Source organism: Saccostrea echinata, unplaced genomic scaffold (genome assembly GCF_033153115.1).
Source record: "Saccostrea echinata isolate AGI-Se365-2 ecotype Australia unplaced genomic scaffold, CSIRO_AGI_Sech_v1 ptg000020l, whole genome shotgun sequence".
NCBI classification, from domain to species: domain Eukaryota; kingdom Metazoa; phylum Mollusca; class Bivalvia; order Ostreida; family Ostreidae; genus Saccostrea; species Saccostrea echinata.
Genome location: NW_026889769.1, coordinates 4,676,696 through 4,689,111, shown reverse-complemented (window position 1 = coordinate 4,689,111; position 12,416 = coordinate 4,676,696). Strand labels below are relative to the sequence as shown.

The 12,416-nt window shown below is 32.4% G+C and overlaps 1 long non-coding RNA gene across 1 annotated transcript; it reads right to left on the bottom strand.

Annotated features, from left to right (window-relative positions):
• Positions 1–636: 636 nt before the first annotated feature.
• LOC133190144 (uncharacterized) lies at positions 637–1,091 on the bottom strand. The gene is made up of 2 exons (XR_009721576.1): positions 1,009–1,091; positions 637–733 (listed from the first exon to the last, which is right to left on the bottom strand). It is a non-coding gene; the product is annotated as an uncharacterized LOC133190144 (long non-coding RNA).
• Between the last annotated feature and the right edge of the window lie 11,325 nt (positions 1,092–12,416).

The following is a 12,416-nucleotide window of genomic DNA, read 5'->3' as shown; positions in this document are numbered from 1 at the left end:
ATGGCACATTCATTAATGTAGTAAAATCTTCAATCGTATCATATAACATTTCATAAGTTGTTGTACATGTATAAACATTATAAATGATATTATCACTTACTGTTATGTGAAGTCCTAAAAGTTGAAGCTCAGTAAATGTTGCTATGACACGTTTGTTTTAATTTCTAAATGAATGTTCTCAGTCGTAATCTTTATAAAAGATTTGTCCACACACTCGCCCCACAGTGATGAATTGTCCACAAAAAATCTAATTTTTTTGAAATTCAAATGAGCGCACGCATGATCAATTGCGCGTCACTCAGAAGTTTCACAGCCTTTCTAGTACTTGTGAGATCTTATGAATGACATACATACTTTCTCTAGGACTTCGTACCAATCAAAATTCAGATGCAACCAAAGACAGAGGTTCATTTTTGTGTGAAGGATTAAAAAAAAATCAGCTCAAATCTATTCCGATATGTAATACATTTTTACATGATGGCATGCCTTCCAAAATGATCAATTTACATTGAAAATAATATTATTTTTAACTTAAAACAGAATAAATATAAATCAATTGTCTTCTTAATTATTTAGTTAGTATTAGTCCCTTTTAAGTGCCCCGTCTGAATGTTAATTTGAAGACGCCTCACTTACCTGACATTATGAATGTAATTCAAAACGTAACGACCAACGTGTTGTCATCAGAGATCCTTTTTCCAAGACCGAAAATGCCACGCCACAGGACTGCGCCCTGTATTACGAAGATGAAAAAATAGTACAGTTATTATTTGTTTGGTCCAGGAACTCTGTCCAATATGCGTATAGATTGAAAATTCTTGATTTAATTTTTATAATTTATCTTTCCTTAATCATAATTGTCTACATGATGCAATATTTTTTTAGATTCAAGTGCAGGCTTGATTTATGTTTCTATTTGTGAGATGTATTCTAGCTGTATTAAAATGTTTATGTAAAAATTAATGCGTCTTCAGTTCGTTTATACACAGGAATGGATCATTTCTATACCTTTTCTTTCATACACTTCATGTAAAGAACAATGTTTTGTCATACATGTAGCATCATAAACTGCTTCTTTAACCCTTTAACCTACAAAAACGAAAATAGGTCAAGCTAATGAACTGTGATCAGTCTCCTTAATCCTGTAAATCATTCAAACTAGAATAGGGCAAAAACACGGACCCCTGGGAACATCAGGCCCCAGGATCATGAAGGAATCTTAGACTTTAAGTCAAAATTTCAGATCATTCATGAAATAATTATTAGAAACTGATTCTTGAAAAATAAATTTGACAGCATGAAAGGGAAACAAACTTTAACATTTAAAATTTTATGTGATTTCGATACTAAAAAAATTAGACAATTTACAATACTTGACCTAAGACTGTTTCATGAACCTGGGGTCTGAGGTGGGATCAGGTGCCTAGGAGGATTAAGCATCCTATGTCGACCTGTCGTGAGCCCTCTGTATTGATCAGGTAAATTGAATGCAATGCTAGTAATTCGAAGTCCCAGTTTAGAGTGAAATATGTGGAGATAACGAGCTCAAAAGTCCGTTAAACATTACAAAATAAAAGCAGAGCAAACACGGACCTCTAAAACTTCAGAGGTGGGATCAGGTGCCATGGAGGAGTGAGCATCCCCTGCCGACCGGTCACACCCGCCGTTTGCTCCTTGTCATGATCGGGAAATAACGGAAAAATCCGTCGACAATTCAGTGTGTAAATAATGGCCTAACAAAAAGTATGAAAAAAGTCAGTCAGCATTTGACTTAATGATAGATTGTATTTGCTGACAAGGCCAATGTATCGACCACAGAACTTACGAAATGATGACTTTAAACGAGAAAATATGTAGTATTTACTGGGACGAGAAATATGGGTATTTACAACAGGTAAATTAGCACCACTAGTATTTCCCGGCCAACCCTGAAGTGGAATACTAGTAATTCGAAGTCAAAATGGCATAAAAATACATTGGACCAGCAATTGGTTGGAAATATGTCAGTCAAAAACGACCCAAAAATAGGTTGCACATGCATTTGCAAACAAGGTCATTATAACGATAATGCTGATTTTAAACAAAATTATAGCAAGCCATGTAACATCAACTTATCTGTTAATAGCTTCCTTCTGTTGAAAAATTTATCGTACTCAAAACCATCTCTTTCAGTTTTGCGCTTGTGAGTAATAAACACAATATGCATTCGATAATGGAATATATTAATAGGGGAAAATACCATAAAATCATCACGTTTGTTATACCGTTTAATTTTTAGTCTGCCATTAATATCTATGTTTAATAAAACATCCAAAAATGATACAGATGTAGCAGACTCCGTGATGTATTTTATCTCGAAATGAAAGTATGTTTAATGATAATGCGTAGTCGATATACATGTATCTACATGTTGAACTGAAGGCCACAGCAAAAGTCATGTGACAGCTTCTAATTTACGTGTAGAAGTTTTTGAAAAGATTTTGTTTCAAAAGAATACAAAAACAGGCTGGCTAATAAAGGAACTCAATTAGTGCTCATACTCATAGGGATTCCTGCATATATACTGCATAGATATTGTCAATGAGGAACTGCAGCATATTTCTAGTAACATCTTCAAGGTACTTGTATGTAGAAACAGGAAGATTTCAAACGAAGTCATTTTGTAGATGACCAGTCACCAGATGTAAAAAATTTCCGAGTTCTTTTTTTTCATAAAGAAGTTGTTGTCAGTGATGTCACAAGGTATGGTCTTTAATTTATCAGGAAGATTTTGTATCAAGTTTTGAAAAGTCATGCGTCGTGATCGTGATGTAAGTGATTAAAAAATGATATCATATTTTCCAAAAGTTGTTTGGAGTTTTAAAGAATCCAAACTTCATTTACACCTCTTCTTGAATATATTGTCGCACAGTACAGTTTCTCTCTTCACAGCAGTTAATAATTGTTGCGATAAAAAAAAAAAAAGGACCCGGCGGTAGAGCATTTACTTGACCCTGCAGTGTATATATGAAGTTTTGGAATCCAGTTTAGATACGGTAACTCAAAGTCAGGTAAACGAAGAAATCTTAAGTACCGTTGTATAGTGCATATAAATGCTTAACTTGTTGAAAAATGATATTTTTTCCATCAACAAAATTATGTTTAACAATTGTTTCTTACATAGAAGAAATAAAGGAGGAAGGGCGTGCATTACCTTTGAAACTGTTTAGGACTTCCTAAAGTTTGCATATGTCTGCATAATAATTCAGTGTAGTGTGCAGCTGGGCATAATTTATTTTAATCAGGTTTTGATTACAGACACAGGAGAATACTTAAAAGGAGTCTGGTTCAGAGAAATGACAAATAATGATATTTGTCTGCTTGCTTTGGCGATAAGCGGCTACAGTTAATGGTAAACAATGCCATTTCTGGCGAACTTCCTAACTCTCTGTAACCAACGTATTATGTTGCAGATGCAGGTTCTCTCAAGGAAAACAGTGGAAATATAAACTGGTATTCATATTTACGTCGGATCATTATGTTCAGAATCTTGGAGAGTATAAACGTGGAAAACACCAGCAGCAATAGGACAAAAAACTGGAAAATGCCGATCAATGACGATTTGAAATTATCATTGATAAATCATGAATACTAAGGAAGAAAGCTTTGTCTTACCTTTGGTGATGTTCCAGTATTAAAAATGCTCATGGATCTATTTTTAAAGCAAGATCATCGATTATGTGTCGCTAGATCTAAACGATGAGTTATAATCTATAAGCCAGGATGGCCGACCACCTTTTAATTTAAAATATCAACATATGATGTGCACAACAGAGAGATCCGAATCGGATTATGTAAGTCATATCTGGGTGAATTTTGACTTTCGCAGACATATTTCATTTCACTTTAGTTTAGGTATTATAAATGAAATTCTTTACAATCATGTAACTTTAGCATTTTAGAATAAACAGCTGTTTAATTAACCTTATGTTTTTTTATGCAATTATTTTTTCACATGTATTAGATAGAGGTTTTTCATTGATAGGTATAATAGCTCATTTGCACAAAGCATTCATTTTTTTGAATGAATCATTTAAACGAAAAATATGTTGCCTATTTAAAATTTTCAAAAATAATGAAGTTAAATTACAATTTCACAAAATTAAAAAAAAATGAATATGTATATTCTTTAAATAAAAAATTGCAGTAACTAAAAATAATCGGGCATGTATGCATTTGTATGACTTTATATATATAAGTAGATACACATGCATAGACAAAACGGAATTCGTAGAGAGGCAATAACTCTGCATAAATTGCAAGCTAACAATCTATCACCTTTATTTTTTTTTTTTAAATCATCCAGGCCACTTTGTGATTCACGGGTCAGCCATCACCCCTTCAGTAATGTAGGAGGTTTTCATTATCCCATTACTGTCTGAATTTTATTTGATCAATTTCTGTGTCAGTTTTTAGCTTGGATAATATATATCATGATTTATCAAACTTTTTTTCGCCTCCTTTGCCTACAGATATTCATATAAAACTCGCAATATATCACAATTAGTATTTTTCTTTATTTGATACCAGTATCAAGCTTCTATATATTCTCAATCATGAAGTAACATACTTTCAGATCATTGCATGCTCTAATGCTTTTAAATTCAAAATTTCGGGAAGGGGACGGAGGAGGATGCCGAATTGCATTTAAACAATGACATTAAAAAATAAAATAAAATGACAACATTAAACTATAACGGTTTTTTTTAATATACATTGAGGTGTTTAAAACAGATAATCAGAAATTACATTTTTATAACATTTTCCCGACACGCATTTGTTGATTTTTTTTTTTTTTTTGACTGATAAAAAAATTAAGAGACCACAAATGGTTTTGTATGTATATGCGCTACGCACATTGATGAAGTTTTCCGACCAAGTTTTCTTTGATATATACCTTGATCAAAGAAAAAAATAGAAGATTCATTTCTTTAATAATAAAATTTTGTCAAAATCAATAGCATCAAAACATGTGACTTTCTCCCACTCCCCAAGATAAATTAAAGGCCTGGCTTTTTTACATCATAGACAACTGAGAAAAACAATCCTACTTTACCCTAGACTAGAAAAAAGACTGGAGGTCAGAATGCAGGATGATTGAGCAAGGAGTGCTGGCAGATGGACTATTGAGGTACATGTACATGTATAAGAAATATGGACACAACTTTATCTAACTATCATGTAATGCAGCATCTGTGCTGCTATGTAAAATATATTACTTTTCTTTAAATTATAGGTCAACAAAAAATTTGGACTTTCACCAGGTGGACACATGTTCAGCAAGAAATTCTCACATCAAATGAATGATGGCTGTCTGTGGAAAAGAGATTTTCTCAGAATATATCATGTCAGAAGCAGGAAGTACATATTTATCTGATCAAAGAAATGTTTTTGTAGAAATGTGGATTTTAAGCAAGAGCATGCCGAACAAAATTGCTGGTAGTGGCTGGATTAAAATTTAGATTTTTACAAATGAACTACATATACATGTACTTGCAGTAGAAACCCTCAAGAGGTAATTTTTAATTCAATTTCAATACAAGTTATTGACACTGATCAATAAGACCGCGGAACATTAACTGGCAAAATTGGAAATGTACAGCTTACGTCTTTTCCATCTGTTACAGTCAAAACATGTAATGATAGACAATGAAATGGGCGGGTACAATTGGGCACGGACGTCCGAGAAAACATTGGATTGAAATTCTAGTTTGAAATTCATTTTCAATCCACCTGAGCTGTTTTCAAGCGCAGAGTGTGATTGTATGATCCGAAAGACAAATAATTGTAATTCCCAAATACATGTTGTTTGAAATTCATATTTATCATTGTTTATATGAGTTTTAGCCTATAATTTTAAGGACACGTAAGTCATAGAAGACAGAGATTATTTTTTCAGATTTGATTCTAGAAAGGGGGGGGGGGTAAAAAATTGTCCAGTCAGATCATGCCTTCACATGACAAATTATGATTTTCTCTAGGATGACAAGAGGTATTTTTTTTAGTTTTGTCTTTACTGAAAAATGTTTGACAATCAAAAACTTGGGAGGGGTTGTCCAAACTTAGAAAAAAAAACCTTTTTTATTTCTAAGATCGTTCAGCCCCCTCCATGCACCCCCCCCCCCCCCACAACACACGTATGCACATACCTAACAGAAATCAAATATTTGTTCCTTTATATTTCTTTAAAAGCACTGGTCAGAAAATCTGATTTATATATTCAAGCTTCAAAATAGTCCGAAATTGAAATTATTTGTATTCTGGGTCAATCAGTAACGCGTTGCCTTCTAGCGTAGCTGAGGTGGATTGAAAATGATTTTCAAACTAGAATTTCAATCCAATGTTTTCTCGGACGTCCGTGCCAAATTGTACCCACCTATTCCATTGTCTATCATTAAATGTTTTGATTGTAACAGATAGAAATGACGTAAGCTGCATATTTCCAATTTTGCCAGTTAATGTTCCGTGGTCTTAAATGTTTGTGCTACAAATGCTCAAAAAGAAATTTTATCCTTGAATAAGTATTTTGCATCTAAATGTGAAATTAAGTTTGATAGCTGCATGCATATTAATGTTACAAAGTTCAAGGATGTCATTTTCAGGCAAAGATGATTGTCATAGATGGCTTTTTTGTTATCTTAAAACTCCAGCAAATTTTACGCAATATATGATCACATTGAGGAGTTATATTTATTGGTGCTGAACAAACTATATACTTATAAATGTGTGTAGGTATTTATTGTCCCTCGCTTTAGGGAAAGGGAGGGGACATTAAATCTCATTCGTCTGTCGGTCTGTCTGTCACAAAAACTTTAACCTTGGCCATAACTTTTGAGTGAGAAGAGATTGGGTTTTTGTATTTCACATGTACATTACCTGTAACAAGATCTTTCCAAATGTACTGTGAATTTAGACCCCATGGCCTTGGCCTTGAAGTTTGACCTACTTTTCAAAAAAATTAACATTACCTTAAATTGGTCATAACTTTTGAATGAGAAAAGATAGGACTTTCATATTATGCCTGTTCATTACCTGTGACAAGACCTTTCGAAATTATACTATGATTTTTGACCCGTGACCTTGACCTTGAAGTTTAACCTACTTTTCAAAAAATTAACATTTCTTTAAACTGGTCATTAAATTTAAATGAGAAAAGATGGGGCTTTCATATTAAATATGAACATTACCTGTAAGAATACCTTTCCAAATGTACTATGATTTTTGACCCCATGACCATTACCTTGAAGTTTGACCTACTTTTCAAAATTTTTATCTTTGCTTATAACTTTTGATTTAGAATGGTTAGGGCTTTCATATTTGACATGTGCATTAGTAGTGACAAAGTGTTTACGAGCATGCTATATTTTTGACCCCTTTACCTTGACCTTCATGTTTGACCTAAATTTCAAAAATTTTATATTTGGTGATTACTTTTGAATGACATATGATAGGGTGTTCATATTTGACAAGTGCATTACCTGTGTCAAAATGTTTCTGAATATGCTATGATATTTGACCCCGTGACCTTGACCTTCCAGTTTGATCTAATTTTCAAACATTTCATCGGTTTGCTGACTTTTGAAGGAGCAAAGATAGGGCATTCATATTTGACAAGTGCATTACCTGTGACAAGCATTTCCAAATGTATTATGATTTTTAATCCCATGACCTTGACCTTAAAATTTGACCTAATTTTTAAAAATTTTATCATTGCTAATAACATTTGATTGAGAGAAGATATGGTATTTACATTTGACATGTTCATTACCTGTTTCAAGACCTTTCTGATTGTATACTCTGGTTTCTGATATATATTTTTTTTACATGTGCATCGCTTGTGTGAAGATCTTTTGGATTTTATTATGATATTTGACCTCATGACCTTGATCTTGAAGTTTGATGTAGTTTTGAGAAGCTATAGTCTTTGCCATAACTGTTATTAATTCAATAATTTATGTCTTTTTGTATGATGCACAGATAAGACAGGACAAACAAACAAGACAGTTACAATATGCCATAAATAATTGCATCTCATCCACTAGGACATCGAAAGCGGGGGACCACAATTCTTTGAATTTGCTTGTTGTTTTCTAAACTCAGTTTACAAATGTAAAATATCCAATAATAACATAATACCAGGGACCTATATGTATATAACTACATATACATGTATAGGCATGTATATTAGTCCCTCTGATATTCATATATTAAGCATTGAATGGCATGTTCACTATACATGTATATTGATTTCATGTTTATGTCATAAATAATGTATTGAAATCTCTTCTAGTCTATGAAAATTTTATATGTGATTTTTCTCATAACTTTTTGGAAGGTTTATTATTTATTCCTGGTTATATTGAAGGTTAAGTTGCTTTGAACTAGTCCTGTGCATGTGAAAAATGTATGTGATAATTTTTCTGTAATTGCCACTAGAAAATTGATGTATTTTATAAAGTTGTCAAACATAACATTCATAAGAATAAAATGACGGAGAAAATTCGAAATGAATATTTTGTATATCATTAGTGTAAAATACCATAAAAATAGAATGTATAACTGGTAGAAATTAATGTATTTATGTCACAATTACACCAAATTGATATATTTTTGATGATTAAAAATCTTTCTTATAGACATTAAAAACACTCTGTAAATTGAAGATTTCAGAAAGTATAGAGCAAATTCGGGCTAATTTTTTTCTCGATAATTTGCCTGATTACTCTATCTTTTTTAACTTGTAAATTAATCTTTAACCTTTGAATATTCATCAAACAAAAATCTAGATATTTGACATTATATGGTCAATTGTAAAAATTGAGATGAAATTTCATGTGAATTCATGAAAACTGAGAATTTTGAAAATATATCGAGGAAATTCGGATTAAATGTATTTATTGAATATAAAGGATTTCATGTTATCTTTTCACCAGCTCATTTCATATGAATTAGTCATCAAAAATAAGTAACAACTTTAATTTTGTGGTGACAAAAAAAAATTATAAGTACATTACCATAATTAGGAGTACGCGGGTATCATTATTTAACAATTAGTTTTAATAATTTGTATATTGATAATGACCCGATTTTTGAAAATATATTTGGTCGTGACTTTGAAGTAAAATTAAATTGATAATATTGCTGCTGCTGATTGCTAAATGGTAACAACTGATTATCAAATTTAGACATAGAAGAATTTTTATCCAAACGAGAAAATCGTCAATTATCATTTAGCCGATAGTAATGAAGATCTTGTTGAAATAATTAACAGCTTGATGAACGAACTGTTTTAGGACATTGAAAATATAGAATTAAAAATTCCTGTATTTTGGTTTTGATGATTTTTTTCCAGTCATATTCAGTAGGCTGTAACAGGGAGATATATACAGGAACTTTAATTGTAGTATACACGACCCTGGCTGTAGGTTGTTTTGAAATCTCTATAAATTCCTCGTTAGAATCGGTTTCTGGCTCAGCCTAGTAAGGTCTGATGCAAAGCTCAATAATTATTCCGTCTGGATTTTTAAAACTTATAGACCAATGCCTCATATCAAAGCTAAAATCGTCGTCGTTTTCCACGTTAATCTCATTGTCGTTAATACTGACCCGCTTATGCGGTACATGTTGTGACGTCACACCAGTAGAGCCTCGTTATCGATCATTTCTATTTTCGCTTGATTGGATTTTCAAAACAGGTAAAAATAGGCACCTTTAAAGCGCGATAACTTCGTTATTTGTGCATAGATTTCGATGCGGTTTTTTTCTTTCGTATTATTTTATTGTGATCTTTATCATTTCAAAAAATAAAATGCTACTGCAGGTAATCTTTAAAAATGAAAATAAAAATTCTTAATATCTTGTGATGGATCATCTTCAAATTTACATTCAATTTGTTAAAATCATTTTGTTTCTACACTATAAATAAGTACTCTGAACCTAAAAACCTAATGAAAAAGATGTATCTTACTGTGGCCTTGAATTCGACATTTAGATATGTGGGCGTTTGTCAATAAAGAACATTCATTTTTATGTTGTGCGTTGATTTGATTTGATTTATTCTGTTGAACTCGAAAAAACACCAGAGTCTGACTAGAGTAAGACACTGATGGCAAATATCAACCAAACTTTCTGACAAATGTGATGATTTTAATTTTTTCAATCGCCAACTCCCTTTATTTGTGTAGCAATTTCCAATTTGTCACCTGCAAAGAGTGTTTATGACTCCCAGTTGATCTGAAACACAGGAGCATGCATCTTTAGAGAACGAACAATTTCTAAACCGAGGCAGGATACTGACCAATAAGTCGGTGATGCAAGGATATCATGGACAATACAATGACCTTTTTTGAAATACAGCCTGTCGTTAGGTCGAATGTTGACAGATGGTTTTAAAACAAATTAATTTTTAGGCCATTATTTTCATTTAGAATTGTCTACAGTTCCCGATAAATACAAGGGGCTCACGGCAGGTGTGAACGGTCGAGTTGGTTACTCCTCCATGGCACCTGATTCCAACTCTGATGTTTTCAAGGGTGTGAGTTTTCCGCACTCTCAGTTTTTGTTTAACTGGACTTTTTAGCATAATTACAATTCGTTTTCTTCACATTTTATTAAATTGAGACTTTTTTTAAATACACTACAGCTTCTTTTTTGAATACATGATCATTAGACGAAAACAATCTAATTGTATATTTTCAAAAAAAAAATATATATAACTATGAAAACAATTCTGACGAAATTAATTGGTTCTGAAAAGCATATTATTCTTTTCTAGTATTTGTTACAACTTCAGATGGAGGATCATTTTATTATGAATCAAAATAAAAATGTTGATAACATTTAGAATTTTACAATATATAGTTGGAAAATACACTTGACAAACGATTCGACATTAATTTCTAAGATATTCTGGTTAATTATTTGATTTATGAATATTTCCTTCTGCAGGACACACTAATCGACGGGCCCTAATTGACGTACAGTAATGACTGACTAACCTTCCATGACTCATTGATTACGAATTGTTTTTCTAATTATTGTAATTTTTAATTGACATGTTGATCGGCAGTTGATTCATAAAGTCTTCGGATATGTTTTACAATATATGCAAGTTATGCTTAAACAGTGAGATGTGATCACAGAGAAGAATTTTCTTCTTAATATTATTTTCAAATCTTATTTATCGTGCTGGCTGTCTTAAATAAATTCGAGTCCATTTATATTTCTATGCAAATTGAAGAGTTTGAATGCCATAAATAATGAAGGGTCACAAATGAAGACATCTTAGCGCCGCGATTATACATCATATCATCACCTCATTTCCCTCTCTGCCTTCAAGTGTCAATTTTTTGTCTGAAATGAACGATCCGGTACTTAAGCTCCCCTCATGACCATTCAAAGGTTCAATAATGAACAATATAAAATTCTACTAAAATGTAAGTATGGACGTTTCATAACTAACCCTGCGGTGGTATTATGTACTTATCCGCGACGAAAGTGATTATACTACTGGTATTTGATCCTTCTGCTCTATTGCTCAAGATATAAAATCTCATGGCATATAATTTACAAGTCACAAATAATACATACTTGAGACACATTTACAAATGTAAACATACGAACATCATACGAACAGAGAGACGGTAAGACTACATTATGCAGTAGTTTCGTTCAACCAGACACTCGGCTGTCTTCTTAAACTCCGACAAACAGAGATGCTCGTCTGAGTTTACGGAGACATCCGTGTGTCTGGTTGAACGAAACTACCGGTACATTAATTCATGTTTTGCTAATATAGTGTATTGAAAAGACTGAAAACTAATTTCTCTATGTAAAACTAAAGATCTTTTTGGAATTTTCAATTTTTTCTTCTTCTCAAGTACCACTGGGCCAGAAAAGGTGAAACTTATGTGACAGCTTCCGGACATAGTGTAAATTTAAGTATAAATGACCCCGGGGATAGGGTGTGGCCTCTTTTGGCGATCAAAGTTTTACATGGGTACTTGTGGCACTTATGCGGCGTATTTTCTTTGATGACTAGTGTACTGTGATTTCCAATACTCGTTCTGTATTGTTTTGAACATATTTTATTGATTAAATCAAAAGGATTGGAAACAAGTTCTAAAATAACTTACTAGTTCCTCTCCTTATATAATACAGTTTGTTCTGTACTCGTTCTGTACCCAGGTAGGCGTAGCCTAGCATCGTACAATAACTTCAGAAACTGCAAGTTATTGCACTGTATCAAAGGAGGCGTGGTAATTATGCCGTACAATAATTTTATAATTATTGTAAGGTAAGAAAATCAAATCCTCACAAAATTTATCATTTAATCAACCATTGTAAAGTTAAATTTTTCAACAAAACCTTTAAATTAA